Source organism: Halichoerus grypus, chromosome 1 (genome assembly GCF_964656455.1).
Source record: "Halichoerus grypus chromosome 1, mHalGry1.hap1.1, whole genome shotgun sequence".
In the NCBI taxonomy this organism is placed as follows: Eukaryota; Metazoa; Chordata; class Mammalia; order Carnivora; family Phocidae; genus Halichoerus; species Halichoerus grypus.
Genome location: NC_135712.1, coordinates 142,555,682 through 142,572,298, shown reverse-complemented (window position 1 = coordinate 142,572,298; position 16,617 = coordinate 142,555,682). Strand labels below are relative to the sequence as shown.

Below are 16,617 nucleotides of genomic sequence, written 5' to 3'. Positions count from 1 at the left end.
TGCTGTTGTTGCTCAGATTTACCTCATGTCTGTGAGATTCATCTATGTTTCGGCACAATCTGATGATTATTCGTTTTCTCTGTTTTATACTATTCCAAATGATTATAACACAATTTGTTCATCCTTTTTACTGTTGATGGACATTTGGGTTATACCTGTTTGGGGATTTTACAAAAACTGGCTATGAACCTTTTTCTGCGCATATCTTCATTGCTTGCTACATCTCTGAGGTTCCATCTTGTCTAATTTTCCTTTTTTTTGAAGACCATATTTAGGAATTTCTTAGTGGATCAAAAGGTGGCATATTCTGTTAGACTTTGTTTCTTTGAAAATGTCTTTATTTCATTTTTTCTGGAGCTAGAACTCTGTCGGTAATTTTCTTTTACACTTTAATGTCTTTTTTTTCCTTTTGTGTGTTAGAAAGTTAACTGTCCTTTTTTTTCCAGTTTATTTTTTTAAGTAATCTCTACACCCCATGTGGGGCTTGAACTCATGACCCGGAGGTCAAGAGTCATATGCTCTTCCGACTGAGAAGCCAGGCGCCCCTGTCATTTTTTTAATGACAAAATTACTTTTTATTTTGGCTTCCTTTAAGGTTTTCAAGCTTTCTTTAAGTTTCTGCTGTTTATGTATGGTATTGTAAACATGTATTTTGTTGGGTTTATCTTGAGTTTTGAAAACTATCCACTTAATTGTCAACTCTGCCTCCTTCTCTCTTTTTCTGACACTCCAATTAAATGTATATTAGACCTTCTCACTGTTTCTTGTGTTTCTTTTTTTTTTTTAAGATTTTATTTTAAATAATCTCTACACCCAATGTGGGGCTTGAACCCACAACCCTGAGATCAAGAATCACAGGCTCCACCGACTGAGCCAGCCTAGAACTCCTGTTTCTTCTGTTTCTTACTGTATTTTGTGTGTTTCCTAATTGTGTCTTTGCATGCTTTGTTATGGATAATTTTGATGACCTATCTTAAAATTCATGAATTCTGCCTTCAGCTATATCTAAACTGCTGTTAAAGCCATCCCTTCAATGTTTACTTTGTTACTGTCTTTCCAGTTCTATTATTTTAATTGAATCTTTTTTCACGTACGTAGTGCCTCTAGGTTCTTGTTGACATTTGTAAGACCAGCCTTTATCTCCATGAACATGGTAAACATAGATTTACAATCTACTTCTGTCAACTCTGATATCTAAATTCCCTCGAGTGCTATTCCTATTGATTCTTGCGTCTGTGGTTCCTGGCTCTCATATTGTCTAGAGAGACCCCTTATGATTTTTGGTGGTTTACTGAATATTTTGTTTGAGAAATTATCTTTAGGAATAATTTACACAGAATGGAGTTATCTTCCCAGAGAGAGGATTTTATGTTCCTTCTTCTGGGCATCTGGGACAATTAGCAGTCTAGGATGAAGGCTTGACATTTTCCTGGATCTCCAGAGCATAGCCTGGACCACCATTTCAGGGTGGAGACCTTTGAATCCTAAACAAGAGAAAGAATTGCTTACCGCCCTCAGTGACGCTAAGCGCCTGTGAGCTGTTTCCTGAAGTACTTGAAGTGTCCGTGCGTGAGATCGGATGGTGATGTAAAGTGTCCCCACACACGGGGTGGTCACAGTTTCTGTTCCCTCACCTCTCACCCATCTGGCTCCTGCCTTAGCTGTCCTCCCTCAGACTGAAAATGTCCCTGGGGTAGAGACATTTCTGGCTGACCTTCTGGAGCTCCGTTCCTCTCCTTGGACCTCCCAGGAGTTTATTCTTGTCTTGTGCAGCTCTGTGATGTTTTTCATTAGATGCAGTTTTTATGTTCTATTTCAAGCATATTCTGTTTTCTACAGCAGGAGCATTTCCAATTTATCTAGTCCTTTATTACTAGAATTGATATATACTAGGCTTTAGCTTTTTAAATTTATTTTTTATTTTTTAAAAGATTTTATTTATTTTTGAGAGAGAGAGGGTGTGTGAGTGGGGGGAGGAGCAGAGGGAGAGGGACAAGTAGACTCTGTGCTGAGTGTAGAGCCCCATGTGGGGCTCGATCCCACGACCCTGAGATCGTGACCTGAGCGGAAAAACCCAGTTGGATGCTTAACCAACTGACCCAACCAGGTGCCCCCAGGCTTTAGCTTTTTAATAATCAGCTGCTAGTCAGTGCTCTCAGCAAGGATAAGCATTTGTTGGTTTATTCATCTTTTCATTCAACCTGCAAATATGTGCAGCCTCCTATGTGATAGATGAGTAAGACATGATCCCTGCCCTAATTGAGCTCAAGGGCTAGTAGGGGAAACAGATTTCAAGCAAATAATTAAAATATGATATGTAGTAGAATTATATAATGGAGTAAAAAGCAGGTGTTTAGGGAATGCAGATCAGGTAAGAGAACAACCCTGCTGAAAAGCCTGGTCTAGAGAAGTTAGTTGCAGCAGAGGTGACTTAAAATAATAGTTATTCATATTTTCTTTCCATTTTTATTTATTTATTTATATTTTTAAAAGATTTTATTTACGCATTTGCGAAGGAGAGAGAGCACAAGTGGGGGGAAGAACAGAGGGAAAGGGAGAAGCAGACTCCTCACTGAGCAGGGAACCAGACATGGGGCTCCATCCTGGGAGTCCGGGATCATGACCTGAGCTGAAGGCAGACACTTTAACTGACCGAGCCATCCAGGCTCCTCTCTTTCCACTTTTAAAGAAATATATGATCATGATAGGACAATCAAGTGTAATGAGGAACATAAAACCTACTTGTAGCCAACTAGCCAAAGTTAAATCATTAAAAATTTTTTGATAGATGAATATTATGTATTACTATATTTATGCTGATGTAGATTAATCTATTTTGTTTCTATAACCAGCATCTTCCTTTCTTTGTCCATTCCTACCCCCTTCTTTGATATAAGAAACAGAGGCAGTTAGGCTTATAGAGGTTTAAGAATACTTACTTCTTTAATGATGCTTACCATCATCATGGAAGCTGCTAATTAGGCATCTTAAGTCCAGCTCAGAAGCGTGCATTGATGAAGCTCTATATATGTTTTAAGAAGATTCTCTTCTATTGCCAAATTTACAATATCTCTTCCCCCTATCCCATCCAGACACCTCTTATAATCATAACTGCTTATGTTATCAGTGACCTTGTTGGAAAATAGGGAAGCCAAACTTGCTGGTGTTACCATCTTCTTCATCTGGATGATATTGCTAAATCTCATTCAGCCTTCTATTCTTTTTCTACTCTGTTGACAACTTTTTGTGAATGCAATGCCTCTTGATCTACAGAAAAAGGTTTTCAAATGAAACAAGACTTTCATTAAGAGCAGGTTATCCCGTTGGAAGCATCAGATGAGACCCAATGTTGCACAAAGCTTACATATCAACTAGGGGAAATGGGAAATTGTCTCAGGTGAAAACAAATTCTTTAAAACATAAGGAATTGCAGAATTTTATCAGTGCAAAACTGGAGGAGAAAAGGTAGAAAATGTTAATTAAGGGTCTGAGAGATAGGATGAGGCAAAGATCTAATGTGATTCCATTTTTGGAGGAACCCATTCATTGGATCAAACTGCTGATGATTGTTTGCCAAATCCACATTGGCAAACTATATAATAGTTGGCAAATTATATAATAATATAATTATTATAGCTTCAAAATATATTTCATCTAGTGGAGCAGGTCGTCATTCACTCTCTAACAAAATGACCTGTTCTTTGTCTGTTTATTCTTCCAAATGGATTTTGGAAACATTTTACTTTAACATAAAAACCTTGCCCTGGGATTTTATTTAGAATTATATTAAACCCCTTGGATTAACTTGAGATTTAACATCTTTGCAAAATTTTAGCCTTTCCATCCAGGAACATGGTATATCTCTCCATTTATTCAGATTTCTTTTATTTCACACAAAGATTATTTAAAAAAAACTTTTTTAAAGATTGTATTTATTTATTTGACAGAGAGAGAGAGCATAAGCAGGGGGAGTGGCAGTCAGAGGGAGAAGCAGGCTCCCTCTGAGCAGGGAGCCCGATGCCGGCACTCGATCCCAGGACCCAATCATGACCTGGGATCACGACCTGAGCCGAAGGCAGAGGTTTAACCAACTGAGCCACCCAGGCATCCCTCATTTTTAAATTTTTATTGTGGAAAATTTCAAACATATCCAAGAGTGGAGATGAACGCCTATGTACTGATGGCATGACTTCAATAAAGATCAATTCATGGCTAATCTAGTTTCATACCCACTCCTTCCTACTCCCTCCTGTATGATTGGAAAAAAAAATTTATATCACAGAATTTTGATTTTTTTTTCATAGAGGACTCAAATATGCTTTACTATTAAGGTTAATTATAAATTTTTATATTGATTATTATTATAGATAGAATCTTTTAAAAATCTTCTAACTGCAAATTCTGCTATAAAGGAAAACTTTAAATTATTTATATATAACTGCTTCACCAGATTTCTAATTATTCTGAGAAATTTAAAGTTATTCTCTTATATTTTCTAAATATAGAATTAGATCAGTATACAACTGTAATTTTGTTTTCTTTCTAATATGTAAGCTTCATATCAGTTATCAGCAATTATAATGTACTGAGAATTTCCAAAAATATATTCAGTAATAACAGTAAATAGAAGGCATTTTTGTCTACTTTGTGATTTTATTAAAGGTGTCTTAAAATATACATTCTTTATATATCCTCTTGAGAAGCTAGAAATGAGTATTGAATTTTACCATATTCTTTTTTATTATCTAATAAGGTAGTTCTATCATTTTACTCCTTGAACAAAGTTAACTGTGCCTTAATAGATTTTCTACATTACTGATTTACCTCATTTTATTGCAGTAATTTGGTTTAATGTATGATGGATTTGTATATTTCGATTTTTGCTTCTGTCTACATATGATTGAACTGTGTGTGTGTGTGTGTGTGTGTGATCTTGGTTGGATTGTATTTTTGAGTGCATTTTAAACTGTCTTCATTTTAGGATAATTACAGTAACACAGAGATCATCAGTTTTTAGAAATGTTCAGAAAAGCCAATTGTAAAACTGGTCAGAAATTTTGAGGGAGATAATTCTTTGATCTAGTGTTTATTTTTCCCATTTTTATTGAACTACTGATCAATTTCAAGAACTTACATTTTCTTAAATATTTAATACATTTTACTGAGATTTTCAAATATGTGAGCAGAATATATACTATCCTTTTATCATTTTCATTTAATTTTTGCCTTATATCCTTGTCAGAAATCTTAATTTTTAAAATATTTTTCCTGATTTAGTTTATCTTCTCCGCATAAGGAATGACTAATTACATTTATTTTTCAATTCACATATTTATTAAGTTTATTTAATTGTTATTCATTTTCTCCTGCTTCTTTACATTTTTGTTCTGTAGGAATGTTATTTTACATTTGAAGGCCATTTTGGTTCAGTTCCTTAAGTTTTGTTTTGGAGTGTTCTCATTTAAATTATTTTCCAATTAATCCATAATAACAGTGTTGATTTCCTCTTCTAGTCAAGAATGATTTATAAAAGAGATTTTAACCTCCCAAGTGCTTCAGATATGTTATGAAATTCTGATGTGTTTTATTGTAGTCAGATAATGATCAAAATGAAAGCAGAGATCAAGAGTGACAAATTTTTACCTTTTCAACTCAAAAGTTACTCTTGAAAGGATGTCTTATCATCCAGAATCCATTTTTAGATTGTACTTTCTTTCCCAAATAGATAAACAGTCTTAAGGGTTTGGAGGGGGGAGGCAAGTGTTTGAAGAGGAACGAAGTATTAAATATGAATATGGAAGCCCAAGAGGACCAAGGAAGAATAGAATTTTCCTGTAAATACAGGACATATAGGTCCTTTCCTCTCTTGGCTCAAGTTCTAGGTGAGGCTCAGAGAATAGGGAAGCCTCTTCTCTCCCTTATCCCTCAAGTCAATTTGGAAAGTAGAAATTAAACAGACATGGTGGGGGTATATTAAGGTATAAGAGTGCCTGAGATAGCCCCCAATAAGTTTCAGAGTGGCTGGCAGGGAGCTAGCTCATCCAAAAGTGATTACAAATGAACAAGAAGACACAAGGGAGTCTGGAAATAAGGGCAAGAAGCAAGAAGCATGGCAGTGACCTGACAGCAGGAGGCCATGGCAGGTCTTTAGATGTAAGCAGGAAGATGGAAAGATCATCTGGGGATGAGCTAGGGATGGGGCAGGTGGTCAGCACAAGGACAGCAGTGACCACACCAAAGAAGCATATGTTCACTCCCCAGCTTCAGTATAGAGTTGCCAGATTTGGCAAAGGAAAATACAGGATGTTCAGTCAAGTTTGAATATCAGGTAAACAGCAGATAATATTTTTGTATAAGTATATCCCAAATTTTGCATGGGATATACTTTTACTAAAAATGTTGGTGGTTATGAATTTATGTGAAATTTTTACAGAATTCAGATTTAGTAGGATGTTTTGTATCTTATCTGGCAACCCTCCTCAGTGGCATTTGTGAATACCCAACAATGTTACATAAAGAGCAAGAAGAAGAAAACTCTTGGAGGGAAAATCTTGATTGTCCATGTTTTACGTCTGAATGGTGTGAGATATCACTCAGAGTTTTGAGGTTTTCTGAAAAGGACCAGATTAAATATTTTGCAGTAGAAATAAATGTGGCTGCAAATCAGAAACATTTTCAGTTAAAGAAAAATAAATTGTCATTTTGCACATCCAAAGTGATGCAATTGTTATGCATTGAAATTCATAACAATGTTATTTGTTTTTAAGTTCATGTGACAGGTAAAATATGGTACTTCACAGTATGACGTTTATATCTCTGTCCAAGAGACCAGCATGAGCTAAATTAGGATCTCTCAGTGTTAACTCCATATTCCTAGTCTCCTCCATCTCTGGTCCAATCAGCTGGGACTAGGATGGGAGTGGTGTAATGTGACCATTTCTATGGGTGAGAAGGGAAATAGGGGATCATTATGGACCAGGCAAAGAGCCTGAATTGTGTGTGCTATAAATGTCTTCCGTCTCTTGCTGTGACAACTTAGTAATGGATTGTTGAGCTTTAAACTTGGTCCAGAAACTGAAAAGAAATGGGGAAGATGGATTGTTATCTTTCCCATTTCTGGCTCTGGACCAGTTGTCAGAAAAAAGTTCATGGCTTCTTTTTTATAAAGCTACTCTCTTCCCAGTACATTTCATTATGCCCTTGTCATGGAGTAGCACATGTCACTATTATATGTCCTTTGGACCTTATCTTGACATATTATTCCTCTGTTTTATTACCAGTTTTAGACAGCACTATAGTGCAGATTAAACCCTCGACATTCAGTTACAGAAATACCGATGCATTCATTTAGAGTACTGTCAGAATCTTTGTACCCTTTCAATATCCAGCTTGCCGGAGATGTAGTGAAATGCAATGAAATACATAGCTTTTTCCAGAGCTAGTGAGAACCGGGAATTTATATATAACAAGGAAAAGATTGTTTTCTGCCTGTGAGGTAGCCACAGCAAGCATTAGAAGGTTAATCTCTCTAAGAGTTTTTATTTCCCAATTATGAAAGTTATAGGGCCCCCTTCACTTAAGGGGTTCAGTTGAAATCCAAGAGGAAAATCTCTAGGGGAGTGCTTTATCTGTCTCCTTAATTTCCCAAGTTTGTGACTGGGGGAATGACTCACTCATGATTAGAGTTTTCATGGAGTCATGAGTCTTAAGTGTACTCTAGAGCCTGATAATCGGTTTTACAGTTTAACAGTGAATTAATGTGAGCCCAAGGGGTTTATCTTTCCCTATATGGGCTCCCCCCCAATGCCTCTGTCGCTTCAGGCACTCTTCAGAAAGCTCCTCACTCACATTCAAGCATTTATCATAATTGTTTAGAATAAAAAATGACATTCATCAGTGCCAGGCTAGATGAGCTCATAGGGAAGACATATTGTCTCTCGTCGTTGTGCCAATTTTATGGATTTTGAGAAGCAGGAGAGAAGGAACATAGCTGTGGTTCATTTTAGGTCATTGTGGATCTGGGGCACTGTGGCTGCCAGCCCATAGTGCCTTTCTAGAGGGCAAATTGAGCGGTGTGAGGTTTGAGGGGCGTGATAGGATATGGGGCAGGAGGAGGGGTGCAGCCTTCTCTCCATGATGCTCTATAGCCCAGTTATTCCCTGAAGAGTCAGAAATTGAGAATGTGGGGTCTGGGGTAGAGCCAGGCAATGTCCAGGCAGTGACATTTGTCCCACCCTGGGGAGGGACATGCTGAGAGATGGGGCTAGGGAACAATCTCAGGTTTAGAGGGCTTTGGACATCATGTTAAGAACACATTCATTTTTCTCGCAGGCCAGTGGTTCCCTCTGTGTGGAAATCAGACATTTCTTTGTCACCCTGAGTCCTGTTTTTTCTCTCACAGTGTTCTGCTCAAGCATCGACTTTCCCAGGGAGGCTTCTGGCTTTCCTGGCTGCTTTACAGCTCTCTTCTTTATCCAAGCATTCGTTTAGCATGTATTACAGAGTCCTCTGTGATCTAACTAACCATTAGCCTGTCACCCATACTTAACGAGAGGCTCCTTAACTGTTCTCATGCCCAATACAGTCTTGGGTGAGTGATGGACGGATAGATGAGTGGATAAATTTACTAACCCATTTCATCCCCATATCAATCCAATGAGGTAGGAACTATCACTCTGACCATTGGTCAGATGAAGAAACTGAGTACATAAAGCATAAGTAACATGCCCAAGGCTCCCAAGCTGGTAAGGGATGGCCCTGGGATTCAGGACCAGTGAGGCTTCAATCCACAATCCATGGTTTTAATCACACAGCTTCTGTGTCCCTAAATCAAAATGACAGGTAATGGATCAACCTCACATCCTACCTGAAACTGTAAATTCTAAAACCACAATGATGCACAGAACTAGAAAATATTGATTTGGGAAGATAAGATTTGAGTGTTTAATTCTTTTAGAACCAATACAAAGTGAAATACTATTGCTAATGATTTTGCTTATTCTAACTCTTTTCACAACCACAGGCTGGTTAAGTTGACCTGTAAATCTCTTCCTAACTCTGGTGCCCAGACCTGGCATGTAGGTTTTTGTCATTTACTTTTCCTCTTTCAGCCTATGATTCTGTAAATATAGGCACTCTCCCCCAGGATTTGCAGTCAGGGCTGTTCTAAATACCCTGGTCTAATAGACCCCTTCAAGACACTTGCAGTTCATCAAACAAGGGTTTGTTTTAGAAAATATAATTCTCATACCTAGAGAACAATTGAGCCAGAGAATCCTAGAAGTCATCTCATCTCCCTGCTTCTGACCCACCAGAGAGCCTTTCTCTCTGCCTTCCATCCCTCCCTCCTTTCTTGCTCTATGATCAATTGTAGCTTCTACTTGCTGTTTGCATATGAGCTTCCAGTTTCATATTCATAGCTCTTCCTGCTGCATTATTTCAGCAAAGACCTATCATAAATGTCAAAATGCAGTGTTAAAAAAAATAAAAGAGAAAACAAATCCAGACTTAACCAGTTTTATCACAGAGTACTTTTTTTTTTTTTTCTTCCTGGGGTGTTGGGGAAACAAAGGAAATTAGAAATTATAAGCTGGTATGCATCTGGATAGTCAAATGCCATTCCCTATGGAAATTGCATAAAACATTTCTCCAAACCCAAAAGAAAAATAAACCATGACAATTTTATTCTAATTTATTTTAAATTAAAGATTCTTTTTTTCTTCTTTGAAGCAACATATTTACTGATTGTTGTGAAAGGGATTAGAAACTTACCTCAATGAAAATGAAAGAAAATGGGTTGGAGCCTTCATATAAATAAGTTTAATGCTTCTTACCTCAACAAATTTGGAAAAGGTTGTCTTATTAAGTGTATCTCTTCATTGGGTATGTCTTAAAACAAGGGTCTGAAAATTATGGCGCCTGGACTAAATCCAGCTTGACACTTGTTTTTATAAATAAAGTTTTATTGGAACACAACCATACCCATTCATTTTAGTATCCTATATGGCTGCTTTCATGCTACAACCTCAGAGTTGAGTAGTTGTGACAGAGATTGTATGGCTTAAAAAACTGAGAATATTTACTCTCTGGTCCTTTACAGAAATTGTTCGCCCATCTCTGTTTTAGAACATCCAAAGGAGAGGACATTGCCTTCTTTAGTGTTGGAGACCACAGTTTGAACTAGGAAATTCTGGGATTAAATGTGATTTATCAGTGGGAAAATCCACTTACAGACCTTGAAGCCCAGTAAGACCTATGTTCAAATTCCGTCTTTGTTTGGGACTACCCTGCATGCCATTGACAAGTTGTTTAACTTTTCTGAAACTCAATTATTTTATCTGTAAAATGAAGACACTTTTTATTGTGAAGAGCTACTATGCCATTAAATGGGAAAATGTTCCGAAGTGTGCAGTGTGTTGCCAGCCATATAGTGGACACTTAGTGAATATAATTTTTTTCCTTGTTATGTCCAAATTGAGGAATGAGCTACATGTGAATGCACAGATTCTTCTGTCTGGACAAATGTCCATTTGTGTGGTGGAAAAATTCTTTATCATTTTAGCACATTTCTGTATTTTATCATGAGTCTTTGGGGAAAAAAATGCTTTTGTCTACTATACCTCGGATCCTATTCAAAGGTTTTACCAAGTACTTCCTGATTCATTTGAAACTATTATTTAAGGCCAGTTTTAAGTAGGATTGCCCATGGTCACGGCAGTTATCAATGATTTCCAACAACACTTTAATGGCATTTATGCAATGAAGAGCAGGGAACTTGTGTTTCAGAAATTGCCTTGCTGCACAGCATTTTCCCCTGTATAAAATCAATCTCTTACCTATACTCCAGGTCTCAGAGGCCAGAACTCTCGAGGATGCTCCAACTCCAAGAAATGTAGTCCAGCAGCCTTGCTGCTGAATGTGTAAAATTTCACTTGAGAAGGAACTGGGCACTTGTTCACAGCAACACAATCAGCTGGAGACCTCAATTGATTTTGTTAAATATTGTGCTTCTTGTGTGGAATAACTTTTCTAGCCTCAGTCCAGGGAAACACTCTAGCGTTGTGTCCATTTTGTCCAAGATGAAGGACACCATTTCTATGGGTACTTGGCCCACCTATTTTGGAGAGATGCAAGTAAGCCATCTAGACTAAAGAAGTAAGTCTTGTGTTAATAAATATTTTTCCCCAGACATTTCACTTAAACATTATGGCACAAATACTTATCCCCAGGAGGTGGGCTGCCATGCAGCATCATTAGTCTCAATTTACAGATGAATGAAAATGTGATATGATGGAGCAAAGTGAGGCACTTGACAGTCATAGTAAATACTCAGAGCTCAGAAGCAGCAAATGACTACTGGACGCTTTTGTTGTGCGCATATGACCAGGTGTGCCAAGAAATTGGCAAGTAGTCTATGCCCTTCACCCTCCTTCCAGCATGACTTCTGTGCACAAATATCACTCCAGTTGTATTACGTTTCCCCGTGGCCTTTCCCTTGGCCTTGACCTCATCTCTCCTCCTCCTTTCCTTCCCTTCCCCGCCTCCCTCATCTCTCTTTTCTCACCTTTTTCCTTTTCTCTCCTTATCTATCATATTGTGTTTTTCTAAGCGGCCTTAAATCTCTTTTGCAACAAGGCAGGGTATTAAGTAAATATATATCAGAGAGAATCACAGAAACTCATAGTTGGAAGTAATGGAAGAAGAGCAAGGATCACAGTTCCTCCTATCAGAGCTAAGTGAGCAATATTTACATACAGCCATGTTGATATGATTAAGCTTCTCCAAACCAATAGTTTTTTGTTCTATATCACAAAAGCAAGCAAATCAAAAAGTTGAATAGATTAGGGTTGTGGGGGTATGGTTTTGCACATCACATTCATGCTATAATCCGTGGACATATGTTTCATATCTTGGAGCTGTCCCCCTCCCCCGCTTTGATTAAGAGTCCAGCATTACTCATATCAACCCATATTTTCTTTATTTAAGTGCATAGAATAAAGTCATTCTTCACTTGTATTCACGCAGAGACAAAACTTTGATAATGGGCACAAATAGCTCACAAAGTAGTCAGATAATCACCTGGGTTTCTATGCCCTTGTAAAAACACCTCAGAGTTCTCTGAACTCAATATAAATGTAATGTTGACTGAAACTTCTAGATCAAGAATTTTCAACATAAGATCAAGACTCATCAGAACAATGGTTTTCAATCCTGGCTGCATATTAGGATCATCTGAGAAGCTTAAAAAAATACCATCGCCCTTACCCACACCAAAGGTTCTGATTTTTGGTCTGGAGTCAAGACCCGGCATTGATATTAAAAAAAAAAACAAAACCCTCTTCACATAATTCTAATATTAGCTAGGGTTGAGAACCGCCATACTAATTGGTTTTGAGTTATATGGTCGATTTTAAGTCTCCTCAGCTTTTTATTTTCCTTTTTAATGAATAATCAGAATAGAATAGCAAATATCAGTATGCTGTTCATATGGTAATGATGGGTACTATTCCATGAAATTCCTGTTTCAGTTTCGTGTATATTAGGGTGGATACTGTTACTATTTAAAAATAATTTCTTACTATCGCTTCTCGGCCTTTTGGCTAAGATCAAGTGTAGTATCTGTTCTTATCAGTTTAAAAATAATTTCTTACTGTGGACTGTAATCAAAGTTTGAAAAACACTGCTTTAGATTATCTTTAAGAGAGAAAGTATGTTGATAGCTGCCTAGGGAAAATCAGAAAATCTTCATCTGTCCTAAGAGAGAAACCCAACTGCACTATTTTTAAATGCTCGTATGGCAGGCAGAGGTGTCGCCAGGTGATCTCTGCACTATCAAATGTTTCTGACCTCTTTATAGAAGCACGTACACATTCTCGAAGACACTGAGCCCAACTTCCTGCTCGCCTGTAGTCACCCTCGCTGCTTAAAATTAAGTTGCATTTCTTTAAAAAAATCTTTTAGCTTAGTCTCCTCATTTTTAAATCAGCTCATTCTGACCCTTAGTTAGGGATATTTATGGGAGAGTTACACTTCATTAGCAAATACAGGATCTCCAGTCTGGCACTAAAGTATTCTATCAGTTCTCTAAAAATCCCCATCAAGCCTGTGGGCCTAGCACTTTAACGAAACTTTCTGGAATCTTCCAGGAGGCTTTCTGGAAGGAGAAGTGGAGCTTTGGTATTAACATTAAGTGCCTAGATATTCCAGGATAATGAGTGGTTTTCATAGATGATGTCCAAGTGATTCGGCTCTGCTGATCTTTTCACGGTTCACATAATGGAAATGTAGAAACCCTATCAAGAAGACTGGGGAGTTTCTGGCCTCACTGGCCCCACCTCTGGGAGAGGGGACCACTTCCCCCCCCCGCCTTTTGTCCACAGGACAACAGGCTCAAGTGTTTTACCACATGGCAGAAGAGAGGAAGGCAGGTTGTTCACAAATTCTTCAGGAATTCAAGCACAAGCATCTTAAATATGAGCAAACTTCCATACCTAACATCTTCCAGAAAATACACATGACAGAGGGAAGTGAGAATTGGAGAATTAATTGAAGACCTAGGCAGGGGTTGATGTAGGGGCGATACAAATGTCTCAAAAATGCTTCAATGAGGTAAGAAGGAGGGCTGAATCAATTGATCAAAAAATAATTCAGAGCTGCTAACAGAAACCTCTAAGTTTGGATGTGAACCTTCTGGAGATATTGAGGTGGCCAGTGAAACACAACGTGTCTGAAACTAGCCTTCAGATGGCAAAGGAAAAGGCAAATAAGAACTCTGATCTTGTGGGGAGTTTGGGAAAAAAAAAAACAAACCTGTGGTCGTTCATTAAAAATAATAAGCTTTCTCTCAGGTGGGATGCAACACCAGATTATTTTTAACAATTTTCTGCTCTGACAGCCAGTGAAAAAGCCTCATGCAACAGAAAGGGAAATGAATTAAATAAATCAGTCCAAAAAAGAGGGATCAAAGGCATACCATGAAAAGAGTGAAAGGTGTCTATCCGAAGAATCTGCAAACGAAAAGGCACCTGCTTTGGATTATAGATGAACGTGACTAGGGCAATACTGTGGGTGGAAGCCCAGGAAGTTGAGGCCTAGCTGATTAAATTTCAAGGCCAATTCCCAACAATGAGCAGATCTTACAGCAGAGTTGAGTGTATGAAACCCACACTGCGCCGTCAGTAACTGCATGGACTAGGGGAATCAGGTGGAGGGTACACAGAGGGACAGGGTCAGGACTCCGGTGAAGGCAAATACAAAGATTTTCGTATTGCAAGTGATCTTGACGACCAGATCTCATTCCTCCCATAAGGATCTGTAAAATGTTCTACACCTTTGAAAGTCAGAAAGGGAACACATGTGGGACTAAAGAAAAAATAGAGAAAGTCAGAAGTCGTGGTTGGACATTGGCTTGGAAGAAGTGAAGATGAAAGGTTATATTCTCACTTTCCTACTTTATAGATCAAAAGCTATTTAGACAACTGAATGGTCTGGTTTCCACAGGTTTCAAACACACCCATATAAACAGATAACTGGGGTTGACCTGTACTTGAAGACTTGAAATGATATTCTTGTTATTCTTTTTCCCTTCCTTTCTTTTCCCCCACCCCATCCCTTTATGTCTCTTTTTCACTTGTAAAGATCCACAGCATCTACGAAAGCCATCGGGTGTGAGAGCTTAGGCAAGGTCAGGCTTACCTCCATTTGGAGGATGAAGACCGTGGATCATTCTTCCTATTACTCTAAGATTTTTTTGTAATAGCCTTAGCATAGTCTATCAACTTGGTTTTCTATAGCTACTGGTAGATACATACCATTAAAAAGGGGAGGTGGGTGAGAGGTACAATATGCTCATTTCATAAACAGTGAGGATATCTAGAGCTGGCATCTTGTTTCTCAGCTTGCTGAGGGGAGAGAAGTAAATCAAAGGAAGAATGGGTGGTGACAGCTGGGAGGGTCAGGGTTATGGGAATATGTAGGAGGAAGGGAGTAATGAGCAGGATTTTGGCCAAAGCTGAGAGGTGTTCCCCGGTGACATTATTTCATTAGATTTTCACGGTATTCTTGTAAGATGGGTAGAACAAGTAGCACTGTCTCCATTACGTTGATGAGAAAAATGAAGCCCGAGATGTTAAGTGACTTGCTTTGGAGCTCTGACAATAGGGGACTAAATCAAAAGTGGACACCACATCTGCTGATTCTCACTTTATTCTGCCAGATCAATAATGAAGTTGAAGTTAAAGTATCTCTACGAGCCTGTGAAAATTCTCTGACCAGTCATTCTTACTGTGACCCTTAAGACCGTGGTGACCTGCCTACTCTTTACCTTTCCAGTCTTCCTAGCTCTGCCCTGGCCCGTTAATGAGCTCCATACTGAACTCATTCCATCTTCTCTTCTCCCCAGCTGCTCCCCATCTTTCAGCTCTCTGTGACATATTTCTTCTCCCGAAGAGTCCTATCTAACATCTCTGAGTCAGTGAAAATTGACCCTCCTTCGTGCTCTGTAGACTTTGTTCTTACCCCTAGTCTAGCACTATTCTGTAACTGCCTGTTTTTCTATCCCTATATCAGTCTTAAACTTCTTAGGGATAGTGATTTTCTTATTTAGCATTACATCCTCAGTGCCAAGCACAGCTTTTGGCATATACTAAGCCTCTCAAGTGTTTGTTCAATCAATCAATCAAGCCAAGATCAGAAGGTATGATCATTTTTAAAATTCACTTTTACATTTTAGATTACAACCAAGCCCCTCTGCTATTGATAGCCTAAATTTAGTTTGTGCAATCAACAAATGTTAACCAAGATGCTTAGTACCTCTATGGGGTTGTATGTCCAGGCTTCTCGTAGTGCTTGTTATATAACAGGTCCTCAGTACATAATTTGGCAATGAATTACTTAGTACAAAGGTGATTAATATACCGATTTCCTAAGGCGTTTAGACAATGTCTTGCATGTAAATAATGATGATACGGGACAGAATATGGAAAGAGCCATATGGGAAGAATTTTGGGTAGCTTTCTTTTGCTAAGCTGAAAAACATGAGGGCAAGGAGTGAGGACTTAAAGGAGGCCCATGTAATAACTGACTCCTGGGAAATAGCAGAATATGATGTAGCCTGTGGAAATAAAAAATGGCTTAACTCATCTCGACAAGAAAAATATGCCACCTACTGGTTCATTATGTATTTGTAGTGATGCCCTTAAATATCACCAGAGTCACAAGTATTTAGAAAAATATCAAGATGCTTTCTAGACAAGATGCCACCACTAGTAGGACAGAAGTCATATTTATAGGAACAGAGTAAGGGTCTGCAGCATGATTGTTGTTTTGATCTCCAGTTCAATGTGTTCTTGATGGGCTATCTTCCGTTTCACCTGCCTCTCCGAGGACTCTTAATGAGCATTTCTGGAAGTACTCTCTCCCGCATGTATTTAAGGGCTCACTGTAGAAAGACTGAAGTGTCATGGATACAGAGTTCAGGCCCTTCATCCCAGCAGCCTTGGTTTGAAACCCAGTCCCACCACCTAATAGCTACACAATCTTGGGTAATTAACTGAACCTCGCCATGTTGGAGTGTTAAATATATGAACCTATAAAAAATTCTCCTTTCTGCTTAAGCTA

The 16,617-nt window shown here is 38.3% G+C and overlaps 1 protein-coding gene and 1 pseudogene across 2 annotated transcripts in view; both read left to right on the top strand.

Moving 5' to 3' along the window:
- GADL1 (glutamate decarboxylase like 1) overlaps window positions 1-16,617 on the top strand; it is a 164,831-nt gene that overhangs the window by 67,833 nt on the left and 80,381 nt on the right. The window lies entirely within an intron of this gene.
- LOC118530657 (U2 spliceosomal RNA) lies at window positions 12,580-12,711 on the top strand (annotated as a pseudogene).